Here is a 16,369-nt window from a genome sequence, read left to right as displayed (position 1 = left end):
CCCCAGGGCAGAAAGAGCAGGTAACAGGGCAACATTAGGTAAAAAGGGAGGAACGGAGGTGAGGACGAAGCGAACGCCCAGATCTTCTAGCGGTTCTAGGGGGAGAAACACCCCCCCCACCACTAGGCCCTTCTCCACCGCCTCCTGGGCGGCAGTCTCCGAGGCCAGAAAGAGAACGACCTTCCCATACATCTTGGAGGCCGCCACAATGGCCATGGGTCCTACCACTTTCGCCAACGCCTGCACGTATGCCTCCACGTGGGGCGAGGCGGGCACTAGGAGGCAACGGACACCGTGCTTCCTGGTCAGGGCGGGAAGAGGGCCCCGATTGCTAGTAATGGCAGCGGAGGCAGTGGGTGGGCGAGATGAGGAGGCGGCAGGTGAGGGGGGGCCTGTCGCCACCCGGGCATACGTCCTGGGGGCCGGGGGAGGGATGGTCGCAGAGCTGGTGGAGGGAACAGCTGGGAGGGGTGCCGCGATCGATGACGAGGCCACTGTGGTGGGGGCGGCCTCTGCCACGGAGGGTCCAGCGGCATTAGCGGGGCCCTTCCCTTTTGGCCCGCTTCGATTTTTCCGTCTAACTGGGGGGGGGTTCCTAGAATCTAGTGGGGCAGGAACCAGAGCAGCAGTAGTAATCGCCCCGGTGCCTCCCACTGCCGATGCCCCAGCGGGGGCGGTGGCAGGGGCTCTAACAACGGAGGCGGTGGGGAAATCTTGAGGGGTGGGCAGGAGGGTAGATGGGGAAGGGGCAACCAATTTCGGTGGAGGGGCCTTGCGTCCCTCCTTCTCTGCCATTGTAAGCAGGGAGAGACAGGGAGACACTGGGAGGGGGGGGGGGCAAAAATCGGGGTCCGGTAGGCTATGGGGTAAACAATCCGGGGGGGGGGGGGGAGGACAACCCACCACAAGTGTCCAAAGAGTCTCGCTTGGTTGGTTGTTATGCCTGGTCCAAAAGGCAAAGTCCAAAGCAAACAGCTGGATCCGAAGGCAGATGGCAGATTGCCAGCAGGGACGAAGCAGCGGGGGCCGTGATAGTTGTAATAGTGGTGGGGGGGTTGGGGGCACCGATGGATCTGGGGGTAGCTCCCTGCTACACCCCTGTGCCGCCGCAGGCGCAGCTGAAATGCAGTCAACTCCCCCCCCCGAGGGTAGAAATTCAAAAGAAATCCCTCAGTCTTACGGCCTCTCTCCACGATGATTCATAGCTGCCCGGGAGTTCTCCGGCCTCTGGCGTCTGCTACAGCTGTTGGCACTGTCCCAAGGTTCTCGGAAAAAGTCCAGGCAAAAAACAAAACAGCTGGGTCTGGGGGGGTCCACTCCCCTCTCCGGACAGCAGGTTGGCAGTCCTCCCCCCTCCTCCGGGGGTTTCAAGTAAGCAAGGAGCAAAGTCCAAAAGCAGGCATCGGGGGGGGGGGGGGGGTGCTGGCGACCGGCCAGCACACTAACGCAGCTCAAAAAAACGGGAAAAAACGAAACCAAAAAAACAAAGCGTCCGGCCCAAACGCGGGGGGGGAAGCTAAGCAAAAGGAAAAGTGTGAAAAATCCGGGCCGGGGGGCTTTAGGAAAGAAAGGAAAGCAAATAGCTCAGGAGCGAGTGAAGAACGATTCCGGCTCCTTAACAGGGAAGGGTCCAGAACAATCAGGAACCTTCTGGAGACCATTAAGACAGGCTGATTAGAACACCTGCAGCCAATCAAGAAGCTGCTAGAATCAATTAAGGCAGGCTAATTAAGGCACCTGGGTTTTAAATAGGAGCTCACTTCAGTTTGTAGTGTGCGTGTGAGGAGCTGAGAATGAGAACGCAGACTGTTGGAGGACTGACGTCTACAAGCATTATCAGACACCAGGAGGAAGGTCCTGTGGTGAGGATAAAGAAGATGTCGGGAGGAGGCCATGGAGAAGTAGCCCAGGGAGTTGTAGCTGTCGCACAGCTATTCCAGGAGGCACTCTAGACAGCTGCGTTCCACAGGGCCCTCGGCTGGAACCTGGAATAGAGGGCGGGCCCGGGTTCCCCCCAAATCCTCCCAACTCCTGGTCAGACACAGGAGGAGTTGACCTGGACTGTGAGTTCAGAAAAACGGCCAAGCTAAGGGCTTCCGTGAAGCTCCAAGGCGAACAAATGCGCCAATAAGCGCAAGACCCACCAAGGTAGAGCAGGAACTTTGTCATAGTATATACTGGCTTTATTATTTTATCTAGAATTGTAGTTTGCAATACTAAGTAATTTCTTTAACACAGGATTTGAGATGGCACCATATCTATAATCTAGGATATTTAGGCATTCAAATACCATATCAGGGATTGGCAACCTTTGGCACGCAGCCAGTCAGGGAAATCCCCGCCGGGATGGTTTGTTTACCAGCAGTGTCTGCAGCTTCAGCCAATCGCAGCTCCCACTGGCCGTGGTTTGCCATTCCAGGCCAATGGGGGCTGTGGGAAGCAGTGTGGGCTGAGGGATGTGCTGGATATTTTAACAAAATGACATTATGTCGTGTTGGGGAAAAAATATCCCTCAGAATAGCTTCAGTCAGAGTTGGCAACCCTACTAGTAAAATTATTATTTGAAATATGCTACCTTTCTTTTGAAGATAAACGTATTTAAGGGCTCCTTCATTTTCAGTAATTTATGACTTATAGATCTTTTCTAATAACTAGAAGAATTATAGAAGGCAGTAGGTTTTTTTAACATGCTCCTAATAAAATGAAACTAGGTTAGGTACGGATATAAAGAGAATCAATATTTAAGAAGAAGAAAAGTCTGATGCCACAACATGGTATTAATGGTCAAATCCAAATAAAAACCAAAACACCCTTAGCAAAGAGGCCAAACAAATCTTATGCTGGATTTGGCCCAAAAATAATATAGTTTTCTTAGCTTGGTAGATGAAGAAAACTATGATTCTGGGTGAATTCTTACTAAAATCTTCCACTTAACCAAAACATTTAAAAGTTAATTTTTATTATTAAATTTACATGCAGTTTTGCACAGTTGTCAATCACAAAATTTCAGATAGAACATGAAAGCATATATGTAGGTTACCAGGGGATAAGTCATTTTAAACACATTATGTGCAATGTTTTCCACCAAACACGGCCTTCAGATCTGCCTGTGGAGCTATTTTTGCATGAACAAATAAACAACTGCTTGTGCAAATTAGGTTACTTAATGTAAAAATGTATATATTTTTGCTGGTACAAAATTGGAAGCCATGCCTACAAGTTTAGCTCTTGTGTATCAAAGATACATATTTCCAATTCAGCATTGTGCCAATCTAACGCACACACTAAAGCAAACCAGAACACCTAACAAAGTGGTGAGGAATCATGTGCAATAACAAACAGCACTGATCACTGGCAGACATCTGTGAAGCACTCAGAAAAAAAAAATCACAGCACAGTGAGGCTACACACAGCAAATCATATTCTATGTCAAATTAAAAAGAACACAGTCTAGCAAAACTTGAGGATAGTTTGAAAATAAGTGTAAGATGAGACTTGCAGTTTTTGGCGGGGTAAGGAGTGGATTGTCCATAAAATTATATAGCATTACATCATCTGTTCTGTAGGTCTGGTCCTGTTCCCATTGAAGTCAATGGCAAATCACTCCATTGTCTTCAGTGGTGCAGAAGTGAGACCTACGTAGGGGTAGATTTTCAGACCTAGTCCAGGCAAAGAAGTTCACTCATTGGAACACTGTTGTTATGCCAGTTCCCTCTAAGTGTTTTCAAGGCTGCTTGCTCCTGATCTTGCAATCCTAATGCATTTGTTAGCTAGACTAGTCAGTGTTGGAGTCTGTTACTATGGGCAACGATAAGGAGAATTCTGTGGTGTTAACAAGGCTGAATTGAAATATTTGTTCATCAATAGAAGGTATAGAATAAAATTTCTCCTTCCTCATTCACAGCCTTCATTTCAGAGAGCAAAAGAAATAATATCATAACCATCAGATGTGATTTCAAAACTGACTGGGACTGGCATAGTTGTAAAACAGTGGATAAGATCAAAACTACATTGGGACAGATACTCACCTAATGGAAATTGTCACAGCTGCATTGGCTTCAATAGAGTGGTGACAATTTATCTGCGCTAAGGATCTACCCCATTATATTTTAGAACCTCAAACAGATATGCCATTATACCCAACATGAGGGTACAATGAGACACAGATATCTAACACTGTTAATAAGAGGCTGGATGAAGAATGAAGACCTCACTAAACAAATATTCTAGTGAGAAAACTGTTCCCTGTGTTGTACACAGAGTGCAGGCCTGCTGATTCACATGTGCATGGGAAAGGGAAGTTAGGAGATGTGATGTTGAAGAGTTCCAGGTTACTGAGTTTTGCCTGGATATCTATAACACAGATACCCATGTCAGTAAGATTCTGCCTGCTTCCTGCAAAGCTTCTGTCTTGCTGTCATAAATATAAAGGGAAGGGTAAACCCGTTTGAAATCCCTCCTGGCCAGGGGAAAGCTCCTCTCACCTGTAAAGGGTTAAGAAGCTAAAGGTAACCTCGCTGGCACCTGACCAAAATGACCAATGAGGAGACAAGATACTTTCAAAAACTGGGAGGAGGGAGAGAAACAAAGGGTCTGTGTGTCTGTCATATGCTGGTTTCTGCCGGGGATAGACCAGGAATGGAGTCTTAGAACTTTTAGTAAGTAATCTAGCTAGGTATGTGTTAGATTATGATTTCTTTAAATGGCTGAGAAAAGAATTGTGCTGAATAGAATAACTATTTCTGTCTGTGTATCTTTTTTGTAACTTAAGGTTTTGCCTAGAGGGGTTCTCTATGTTTTTGAATCTAATTACCCTGTAAGATATCTACCATCCTGATTTTACAGGGGGGATTTCTTTATTTCTATTTGCTTCTATTTTTATTAAAAGTCTTCTTGTAAGAAAACTGAATGCTTTTTCATTGTTCTCAGATCCAAGGGTTTGGGTCTGTGGTCACCTATACAAATTGGTGAGGCTTTTTATCCAACATTTCCCAGGAAAGGGGGGGTGCAAGTGTTGGGAGGATTGTTCATTGTTCTTAAGATCCAAGGGTCTGGGTTTGCAGTCACCTAGGCAAATTGGTGAGGCTTTTTACCAAACCTTGTCCAGGAAGTGGGGTGCAAGGTTTTGGGAATATTTTGGGGGGAAAGACATGTCCAAACAGCTCTTCCCCAGTAACCAGTATTAGTTTGGTGGTGCTAGCGGCCAATCCAAGGACAAAGGGTGGAATATTTTGTACCTTGGGGAAGTTTTGACCTAAGCTGGTAAAGATAAGCTTAGGAGGTTTTTCATGCAGGTCCCCACATCTGTACCCTAGAGTTCAGAGTGGGGGAGGAACCTTGACATGGTGGCATAGTGGTGGGATAAACCTGAAATCATTTTGAGATCCAGTTGAGATTTTTTGAACTAGAAATACAGATTTTAAAAAGGAAATTTTTTTTCCTTTGGAGCTGCTGGAAAAGCAGCTTGTTTTCTCTCTGCTTTGGAGCCAGAGCTGAGACAAAAGGGGATTATCTTTGTGAATTGCAGGTTTTCTTTGCCTGGAGGCAGGGTACTTAACTCCTGCAGGGAAATTCACAGTCTTCCAACCCAGAGGGTTTTTTTTTTTTCCTAAAAGTAAATAGGGGGGGTATGTTCTACGCATTTGCTTTTTCTTTGGGCTGGGTAAGCAGGTTTCCAAGTAGTTGGAGGTTTTTTGCTTTGATTTGGGCCCAGAGCAGAGACAAGGGAATTGTCTTTTTCTGTAGGCTGACAATCACTATCAGAAAATAGGTATTCTATTCCAGCACAGCAAAATTTTACAGCCAAGTTTTGTTTGTTTATTTCTAAACCTCGGGTGTAAAGTTCGTTAAAAACAGAGAGGTTAGAATGACAAAATCCGTGGCTCGACTACAGCTGGAATTAACCAAATTTCAGGCTGAGGAAAAACAAAGGGAACATGAAAGACAGAACTCATGCGGCTGGAGAAGGAGGTACAGGAGGCTGCCCACAAGAGGGAAATGGAGGCAAGGAAGCATGTGGAGGAGGAGAAGGAAAAAGAGAGGAAGCACATGGAGGAGGTGGAGAAGATAAAGGCTCAGCAGAATATACCAACAAACCCTAGCAATCCTTCTCCAGGTACCACTTCCCATCCCAGAAAGTTCCCCACCTACAAGGCAGGTGATGATACTGAGGCCTTCTTAGAAAACTTCGAAAGGGCCTGCCTTGGGTACAGCATCTCTACCGACCAATACATGGTAGAGCTGAGGCCACAGCTCAGTGGACCCTTAGCTGAGGTGGCGGCTGAAATGCCTAGAGAACACATGAACGAGTATGAACTGTTTAAATCCAAGGCGAGAGTCAGAATGGGGATAACACCCAAGCATTCTCGTCGGAGGTTCAGAGCCCTAAGGTGGAAACCAGACGTGTCATTTACCCAACATGCCTACCACATTGTGAAACATTGGGATGCCTGGATATCAGGAGCAAGTGTTGAATCTCCAGTAGATGTGCCCTTCCTAATGCAAATGGAACAATTCTTAGAGGGTGTTCCTGAGGAAATAGAAAGATACATCCTAGACGGGAAGCCCAAAACTGTAATCGAGGCAGGAGAGATTGGAGCCAGATGGGTGGAGGTGGCAGAGAAGAAAAAAACTGGTCGCAGTTGGAGCAGAGACCAGAAGGGACAACCCCAGACCCTACCCTGTTACCGGGGGCCACCCAAAGCCCCACCTACCTCCCAAAGAACCCTCCAGACCTCTTATCGTCCCACCACCCTGTTCTCCAGCAACCCTCCCCGCCCCAGCTGGAGGGTCAGCTGGACGATGTTTTAAATGTAATGAGCTGGGGCATGTAAAGGCCAACTGCCCCAAGAACCCCAACAGATTACAGTTCATTGCACCGGAATCACACCAGAGGTCCACAGGCCCAGATACCTCCCAGATACCCTTGGAGCGGAGGGAAACTGTGAGTGTGGGCGGGAAGAAGGTCACCGCGTGGAGGGACACCGGAGCACAAGTGTCAGCTATCCATGCTTCCTTAGTGGACCCCAGTTTAATCAACCCAGAGATCCAAGTGACGATTCAACCCTTCAAGTCCAACTCTTTCAATTTGCCTACAGCTAAATTGCCTGTCCAGTACAAGGGCTGGTCAGGAATGTGGACTTTTGCAGTCTATGATTATCCCATCCCCATGCTGTTGGGGGAAGACTTGGCCAATCATGTGAAGCAGGCCAAGAGGGTGGGAACGGTCACCCTCAGCCAGGCTAAACAAGCCGTGAGGCCTAGCTCTGTTCCGGAAACTTCTATCAGAACCCGGTCAGAGGTGATGGACCCGGACCCCAGGCCAATGTCTGCAACAGCAGTAGTGGATCCAGTCCCAGAGACCCAGACGGAACCAGTCCCAGAACCGGAACCAGCCAAACAACCAACACCAGACCCCGTGTCAGCACTGAATCCAGTACTTGCAACCTCAACACCAGAGGGCCCCACTGAACCTGAACTGGCAGCAGCCGATAACCCTACCCAAGAGGCTCAGCCGGAGCCTGAATCCCAACATAGTGCACCAGCAGAGAGCGGTTCACAGTCAGCAGAAACAGCTCCATCCTCTATATCGCTTCCAGAGGGACCAAGCCTAGGTCCACAATCCCATGAGGAACTGATGTCTCCAGCATCAAGGGAACAGTTCCAGACCGAACAGGAAGCAGATGAAAGCCTCCAGAGAGCTTGGACAGCGGCACGGAGCAACCCACCGCCTCTCAGCTCTTCTAATCGATCCAGGTTTGTTGTAGAAAGAGGACTTTTATACAAGGAAACTCTTTCTGGTGGACACCAGGAAGACTGGCATCCTCAGAGACAGTTGGTAGTTCCAACTAAATACCGGGCCAAGCTCTTGAGCTTAGCCCACAATCACCCTAGTGGCCATGCTGGGGTGAACCGGACCAAAGACCGTTTGGGGGAGTCATTCCACTGGGAGGGAATGGGCAAGGATGTTTCTACCTATGTCCAGTCTTGTGAGGTGTGCCAAAGAGTGGGAAAACCCCAAGACCAGGTCAAAGCCCCTCTCCAGCCACTCCCCATCATTGAAGTTCCATTTCAGCGAGTAGCTGTGGATATTCTGGGTCCTTTTCCGAAAAAGACACCCAGAGGAAAGCAGTACATACTGACTTTCATGGATTTTGCCACCCGATGGCCGGAAGCAGTAGCTCTAAGCAACACCAGGGCTAAAAGTGTGTGCCAGGCACTAGCAGACATTTTTGCCAGGGTAGGTTGGCCCTCCGACATCCTCACAGATGCAGGGACTAAATTCCTGGCAGGAACTATAGAAAACCTTTGGGAAGCTCATGGGGTAAATCACTTGGTTGCCACTCCTTACCACCATCAAACAAATGGCATGGTGGAGAAGTTTAATGGAACTTTGGGGGCTATGATACGTAAATTCGTAAATGAGCACTCCAATGATTGGGACCTAGTGTTGCAGCAGTTGCTCTTTGCCTACAGAGCTGTACCACACCCCAGTTTAGGGTTTTCCCCATTTGAACTTGTATATGGCCGTGAGGTTAAGGGGCCATTGCAGTTGGTGAAGCAGCAATGGGAGGGATTTACACCTTCTCCAGGAACTAACATTCTGGACTTTGTAACCAACCTAAAAAACACCCTCCGAACCTCTTTAGCCCTTACTAAAGAAAACTTACAGGATGCTCAAAAAGAGCAAAAAGCCTGGTATGATAAACATGCCAGAGAGCGTTCCTTCAAAGTAGGGGACCAGGTCATAGTCTTAAAGGCGCTTCAGGCCCATAAAATGGAAGCATCGTGGGAAGGGCCATTCACGGTCCAGGAGCGCCTGGGAGCTGTTAATTATCTCATTGCATTCCCCACCTCTAACCGAAAGCCTAAGGTGTACCATATTAATTCTCTAAAGCCCTTTTATTCCAGAGAATTAAAGGTTTGTCAGTTTACAGCCCAGGGAGGAGACAATGCTGAGTGGCCTGAAGGTGTCTACTACGAAGGGAAATGTGCTGGTGGTGTGGAAGAGGTGAACCTCTCCATGACCCTTGGGCGTACGCAGCGACAGCAGTTCCAGGAGCTGTGCACTAGCTACGCGCCAACGTTCTCAGCCACCCCAGGACTGACTGAACGGGCATACCACTCCATTGACACAGGTAATGCTCACCCAATTAGGGTCCAACCTTACCGGGTGTCTCCTCAAGCTAAAACTGCTATAGAACGGGAGATCCAGGATATGTTACAGATGGGTGTAATCCACCCCTCTGAAAGTGCATGGGCATCTCCAGTTGTTCTAGTTCCCAAACCAGATGGGGGAAATACGTTTTTGCGTGGACTACCGTAAGCTAAATGCTGTAACTCGCCCAGACAACTATCCCATGCCACGCACAGATGAACTATTAGAGAAACTGGGACGGGCCCAGTTCATCTCTACCTTGGACTTAACCAAGGGGTACCGGCAGGTATCGCTAGATGAATCTGCCAAGGAAAGGTCAGCCTTCATCACACATCTCGGGCTGTATGAATTTAATGTACTCCCTGTCGGGCTGCGAAATGCACCTGCCACTTTCCAAAGACTTGTAGATGGTCTCCTAGTGGGATTAGGAGAATATGCAGTCGCCTACCTTGACGATGTGGCCATATTTTCGGATTCCTGGGCAGACCACCTGGAACATCTACAAAAAGTCCTTGAGCGTATAAGGGAGGCAGGACTAACTGTTAAGGCTAAGAAGTGTCAAATAGGCCTAAACAGAGTGACTTATCTTGGACACCAGGTGGGTCAAGGAACTATCAGCCCCCTACAGGCCAAAGTGGATGCTATCCAAAAGTGGCCTGTCCCAAAGTCAAAGAAACAGGTTCAATCCTTCTTAGGCTTGGCCGGTTATTACAGACGATTTGTACCTCACTACAGCCAAATCGCCACCCCACTGACAGACCTAACCAAAAAGAAACAGCCAAATGCTGTTTAGTGGACCGAAAAGTGTCAGAAGGCCTTTAACAAGCTTAAAGCGACACTCATGTCTGACCCTGTACTAAGGGCCCCAGACTTTGGCAAACTGTTCCTAGTAACCACAGATGCGTCCGAGCGTGGTGTGGGAGCAGTTTTAATGCAGAAAGGACCTGATCAAGAATTCCAGCCTGTAGTGTTTCTCAGCAAAAAACTGTCTGAGAGGGAAAGCAACTGATCAGTCACTGAAAAAGAATGTTACACCATTGTCTACGCTCTGGAAAAGCTACGCCCATATGTTTGGGGACGGCATTTCCACCTGCAAACCGACTATGCTGCACTGAAGTGGCTTCACACCGTCAAAGAAACTAACAAAAAACTTCTTCGGTGGAGTTAGCTCTCCAAGATTTTGATTTCGACATCCAACACATCTCAGGAGCTTCTAACAAAGTGGTTGATGCACTCTCCCGTGAAAGTTTCCCAGAATCAACTGGTTAAAATCGTCCTTGAGATGTGGAAAATATTGTTAGTCTTTATGTACTTGGTAGTATATTTAGAGATGCATGTGTCTTATTAACTCTGTTTTTCCTAGAGCTCCAGGAAGAAATCCCCGCCAATGTTTCACCCTAGCTGAGATTTGGGGGGCGTGTCATAAATATAAAGGGAAGGGTAAACCCGTTTGAAATCCCTCCTGGCCAGGGGAAAGCTCCTCACCTGTAAAGGGTTAAGAAGCTAAAGGTAACCTCGCTGGCACCTGACCAAAATGACCAATGAGGAGACAAGATACTTTCAAAAACTGGGAGGAGGGAGAGAAACAAAGGGTCTGTGTGTCTGTCATATGCTGGTTTCTGCCGGGGATAGACCAGGAATGGAGTCTTAGAACTTTTAGTAAGTAATCTAGCTAGGTATGTGTTAGATTATGATTTCTTTAAATGGCTGAGAAAAGAATTGTGCTGAATAGAATAACTATTTCTGTCTGTGTATCTTTTTTGTAACTTAAGGTTTTGCCTAGAGGGGTTCTCTATGTTTTTGAATCTAATTATCCTGTAAGATATCTACCATCCTGATTTTACAGGGGGGATTTCTTTATTTCTATTTGCTTCTATTTTTATTAAAAGTCTTCTTGTAAGAAAACTGAATGCTTTTTCATTGTTCTCAGATCCAAGGGTTTGGGTCTGTGGTCACCTATGCAAATTGGTGAGGCTTTTTATCCAACATTTCCCAGGAAAGGGGGGGTGCAAGTGTTGGGAGGATTGTTCATTGTTCTTAAGATCCAAGGGTCTGGGTCTGTAGTCACCTAGGCAAATTGGTGAGGCTTTTTACCAAACCTTGTCCAGGAAGTGGGGTGCAAGCTTTTGGGAAGTATTTTGGGGGGAAAGACGCATCCAAACAGCTCTTCCCCAGTAACCAGTATTAGTTTGGTGGTGGTAGCGGCCAATCCAAGGACAAAGGGTGGAATATTTTGTACCTTGAGAAAGTTTTGACCTAAGCTTGTAAAGATAAGCTTAGGAGGTTTTTCATGCAGGTCCCCACATCTGTACCCTAGAGTTCAGATTGGGGGAGGAACCTTGACACTTGCTAATATTTCCTCACAGTGGAGAAAACAAGTATTTGCACCAAATCCACTTACCCCTAAAGACTGAAGTAATTTGGCTATTCTTTCTTTGGCCCTCCAAAGTTCCAGATTAAAAATAGTGACAGGATGCTTCACCACTCAGTGTCTTCCCAAATTAAGGCTTGGTTGTTAGTGAGGAAGATCAATCTGAGATGGGGCCTGAAGTGAAAGATTGATGCGCACGGCTTAAACCATCAAGCAGGTAATATTTCTCTTTTCTTAAAGAATAATTGCTGGTGAAGTAAAGCATAGGGTTAGGCACCCAGAGGTTTAAGATAACATGAAATATTTTGTGCTACAGTTACAAGAGCTGACTTAGCCCAGTGGATCCAGATGGCTGGTGCAATGAAAACATTTCAGGATGCTGAGATTGCTCACTGCAGCATAAAACCACTAACAGAGAAATATCTGAACCATGCTGGAGGATAATAGCTAAAAGAAACAATGTACATGTGGCACAAGTATTTTTCATTTCCTTCTATCCCCCCGCTTGGAAAAATCCAATAATACTCTGTTTACCTTGCAGAGAAATAATTTTATTCACAGTCCTTGGAGGTATAAACTTCGGTGCTATAATTGTATTAGACGAGAACAATTACTTGTTTGGTTACCTATTTATACGACAGGTTTTTTTTTGTTGTGTGTTTAAACCAAATGATACATAAAGATCAACACTATGTACATAGCCAGCCTTTGAATTTAGATGCACAAAGCTTTCCTTAAGGTAGGAGGAGGGTCTCAAAGCATAAAGGAATAATTGATGTGACTGATCTGTATGTGAACTGTGTGAAATGTAAATGAATGGCAATGAAATTGCAAAAGCTACAGCAGCAGGGAAGCCTGTATTTTAATCCATTTTACTGCATGTACAGTACCACAAATTACCTTGATTTAATTGTAATATTTAATTGTAATTGTAATCTGAATTCAATTTTTTTTTTTTGCAGTTTATTTCCAGAGCACATCATAGAGATGCAAAAGTTTTTTGGGGGCCAAGATATTATCTCATATCTAATTCCATTGTACATATATTTCATTTAGGACAGTAGTTTAGTCTCTTACATCTGTATTTCTTTTATTGGAACATTTCCTAGATCGTTGCTCATTATATACAAATATGGAACACAGCATGGTATTCTAGTACATAAAATGTGTTTCTTTGCATAGTTTTATTTTGTGAAATATTAAAATTAGGTTTCTTTCAGAGCAATATATTCAACATAAATGACAGATTTTATGGATGTTTGGTTCTAATACTTCAATCTCTGAATATGGCCATAATACGTTTCTATCTAGTCAGGCAGGTAGCTTGCTGTAAATGTAAATGACTTCTTGCTTGCAAACTTCAGGTATTCATAGGAATGCTTCATTTCCAAGCCTCATCCCATTTGAAGCATTTCAGATCTGAGATTACATTTTTGTCTTATCTCTACTATATAATTAATAACACATTGCATTTACAGAGCATCTTGCACTTGAAGGTCTTAAAGTGGCTTAGAAAAGTGAGATACTTGCATCACCTGACTGAATGCTAGCAGTGATCTTCGTTGTATGCAATGTTCAATGTTGAATAAATAATTCCTATATGATATTAAGGAAAATTGTCATTGTGGGAACAACTTTCAACACCCAAGTCACTAATACACTAAAGTCCAGTTTTCAAAAGCCATTTTGAACTCCTAAGTGGGAATTTTACCTTATCTTTTCTCATGAGTTACATTTCAACATGAGTTACAATAGGAAGCTGGCAAAAATGAGTCGCACTAAAAATCAATAACATTCACATCCGAGACCAAATGGCCACCACATCTTGCTTATGTATGGTGTGTGAGATCACCCATTGTTGGGAGGTTCTTTGAGGTAAGGTGTTAGAATTTTCTTGATTTTTATCAACTTTTCACAGGCTAACAACATTCTCACAATATATTTGTGTCATTTTGTTTTCTTTGATGAAGGGTCTGCTCCTGCTCCCGCTCCATTGACGTCTTTGTCAATAACCCCATTACTAATGGTAGTGAGATGAGAGAAAAATGTGTAAAGCAAGCTTTAGGCTGGGAGAGGATAGCTATTAAGAGTTAAAATGGTCATACAGTTTAGTCTGACAGAATGCCTGTAATGGCACCTCAGGAGCTAATAATGCAGTGATATGTGAAGGCCTTAGTTAGGAATACTATAATTTATGGATCATTTACATGATGGATTTCCTGTTGTGTCTAAATGGCTGCTGCATTGACTCTGTGCTTAATTCATTATGAACAATTTTATATAAAGTAATTGCTGTGCATAGCCACTCTTCAAAATGAGATAACATGGGTACTTTGTCTCCACGATGGTATAAGCTCTGAGTTCATGTCATGAACTAGTACCTTCAAACATATTTGAGATATCGTATACATGAGGAAAAGATCATTTCAAACCACAAATATTTTGCACTTTCTTCAAGGTATACTTTCAGGTTACCAATCATAGTTCACTTTTATACCTAATGTGACCATGTATTATTTCTTTACAAATCTAAGTGTTTATATTTTTCAATTTTTCTCCACTCGAACAGTGAAATTAGATTAGTTAGGCAGGGAGTTTCTAGTCAATTTAACTTTAGTAATTCCTTCATAAGTAAAATGCAGCAGTGCTTGGGTTGCAAATATTGCAGATAAATGTTTTTGTTTTAAGATGTTTTAATTGGATTTTTTTAAAAAATATATTTTTATGGACTAAATTGTTTTGAAAAGTTACTTTTACAAAAACATACACTGAGGTCCCAGATTTGATCAGGCGATGTTATGAAAGCTGATACCACAAGGTGGTTGTTGTGGTTAGGGAGCTGTACGGGTTCTCAGATTATATGGGTTCAATTCCTGGCTCTGACCAGAGACTCCTGTATGGCCTGGGGGTAGGTCATCTAATCTCTCTGTACATCAATTCCCCAACTGGAAAACAGGGATAATGTTTCCTTTATCTATTCTGTAAGCTCTTCTGTGTCACTCATGATGTACATTTTCAGCGCCTCTTACAATGGAGCCCTGTTTTCATTTTGAGCCATTAGGTGGTACTGTAATACAAATATTAAATAATAATTATAACACAAGCAGTCCCACTGAATTTAATAGGACTGCTCACATTAAGTTTGCTCTTGCTTTAAAAAAAAAAGCGCTCCTTGACTGAAACTTCTCATGCCAATTTTCTTACACTGGAGGAAATCTGTACCTTAAGGTAACACCAGCAATGTTCTCCAGAACTTCCACACCCACTTATCAAATGCAATGTTTGAGAGTAAAATTGTAGTACCAAAAAACAATGGATGGCCTTATCAAGGGCCTAATCCTGGAGGGGCACAGAGCACAATCCACTTCCATTGATAGCCGAGGACAATGGGGATGCTCATTAGAGCAGGTAAAAAGAAGAAAAAAAAATCACCCATGAAATGTAGAAAAAAATCAGATGGATTTTTGCTATCAGACATTCGTATTCATTTTTCAGCACACTCTAGGGCACAGCACTGTCAGTAGGTGCTTAACATTTCATTGGTCTAGGCCCTTATAAAAGATGCACTTGGGGAACAGGGAAGATGAAAGAGAAAGATGTAAAAGAATGGGAGTAATAGAGGGGAAGACTAGAGTAAACTGATGCTTTCATCGGGATTTGTATTATGTTGGTAACAGAGATCCACTGATGCCCTTTCCTTCTAATTGATTTTTCATTAAGAATCCCTGGTGAGAAAACTCTGGAAGCAGAAAATTCATCTTACTCACGTGATCAAACTCCAATAAATGTTCATTAGAGTGATTTGAATGCAATCATATTCAAGTTCTGCACAAAACCTTTGATGATTACAATAAAAACGTGGCGGTATAGGAATGGTAACATGAATGCTTGGTGACTGCAAAGTAGGATATTGCATGGCTTTTAAATGTAACCATGTATTTCTGTCTTTTTGAATGTAATAAATAGAAGAAAAAATGAAGTTTTGGCTTAGAGTTGATCAGTTTCCATCCCTGTGAATCTCTGTCACTAAACCAGTCCCAATAAGAGTTTTGGTTCTGTGAATTTTTACTAAATTAGATAAATTGACATTAATCCCTTGCTGCCAGGTGCTTAACCTATACTGCTTTTTTGGCATCTTCTTTGAAAAGGGGCTGTGCATTCAGGATTGTTTTTGCTTACTCTCATGACAAAAATATGTCTAGTGCGGTTACCTCTTGTTAGCACTTTAGAGCTAACACAGCTAAAAGAGGTGGGTTCTGTGCCTCTTGTGCATCCCCAATGGAATGATTTATTAAGCTTCAATCAGTTTCACCTCTGAAACCTCACAAAGGACATCAGAGTTGCTATTATGTGACTAGAAAAGGAAGACTTGTGGCACCTTAGAGACTAACAAATTTATTTGAGCATAAGCTTTCGTGAGCTACATGCATCCGATGAAGTGAGCTGTAGCTCACGAAAGCTTATGCTCAAATAAATTTGTTAGCCTCTAAGGTGTCACAAGTACTCCTTTTCTTTTTGCAAATACAGACTAACACAGCTGCTACTCTGAAACCTGTTGTTATGTGACTGAAGACCTGTTTCAGTCTGTGGATCCTGTAGTAATGGTGATGATGTGTGAAGAGGAAAGAACCTAACTTAGACTCAAATGCTAGGCTGGGAGTTACATAATAAAAAAAAAACTTATAAACAGCACATTGGTCGAGAGATATAAATACAGAAACCTAAGATACCATTTTTCAACATAACTGCTCTAAGCTTTGGGTAATTCTTAAATTTTCCATTCTATTTTTCAAAGCAGGGACATGGTTGTTGTTTCTTCTGGGAAAAGTAGAATACAAAGG

General features: G+C 44.1%; 1 protein-coding gene and 1 long non-coding RNA gene across 8 annotated transcripts in view; one reads left to right on the top strand and one right to left on the bottom strand.

Moving 5' to 3' along the window:
• The window catches only part of LOC144930878 (uncharacterized), a 74,174-nt gene extending 72,503 nt beyond the window's left edge, over positions 1–1,671 (bottom strand). Inside the window, exon 1 of the long non-coding RNA XR_013636335.1 lies at positions 904–1,671. This is a non-coding gene — a long non-coding RNA (uncharacterized LOC144930878). The remainder of the gene's footprint in view (positions 1–903) is intronic.
• LOC140917185 (uncharacterized) overlaps positions 1–16,369 on the top strand; it is a 305,274-nt gene that overhangs the window by 129,766 nt on the left and 159,139 nt on the right. The window lies entirely within an intron of this gene.

Source organism: Lepidochelys kempii, chromosome 9 (assembly GCF_965140285.1).
Source record: "Lepidochelys kempii isolate rLepKem1 chromosome 9, rLepKem1.hap1, whole genome shotgun sequence".
Taxonomy (NCBI): Eukaryota; Metazoa; Chordata; order Testudines; family Cheloniidae; genus Lepidochelys; species Lepidochelys kempii.
Note: the sequence above shows the minus strand (reverse complement) of the source record. Positions and strands in the feature narration are given on the sequence as shown.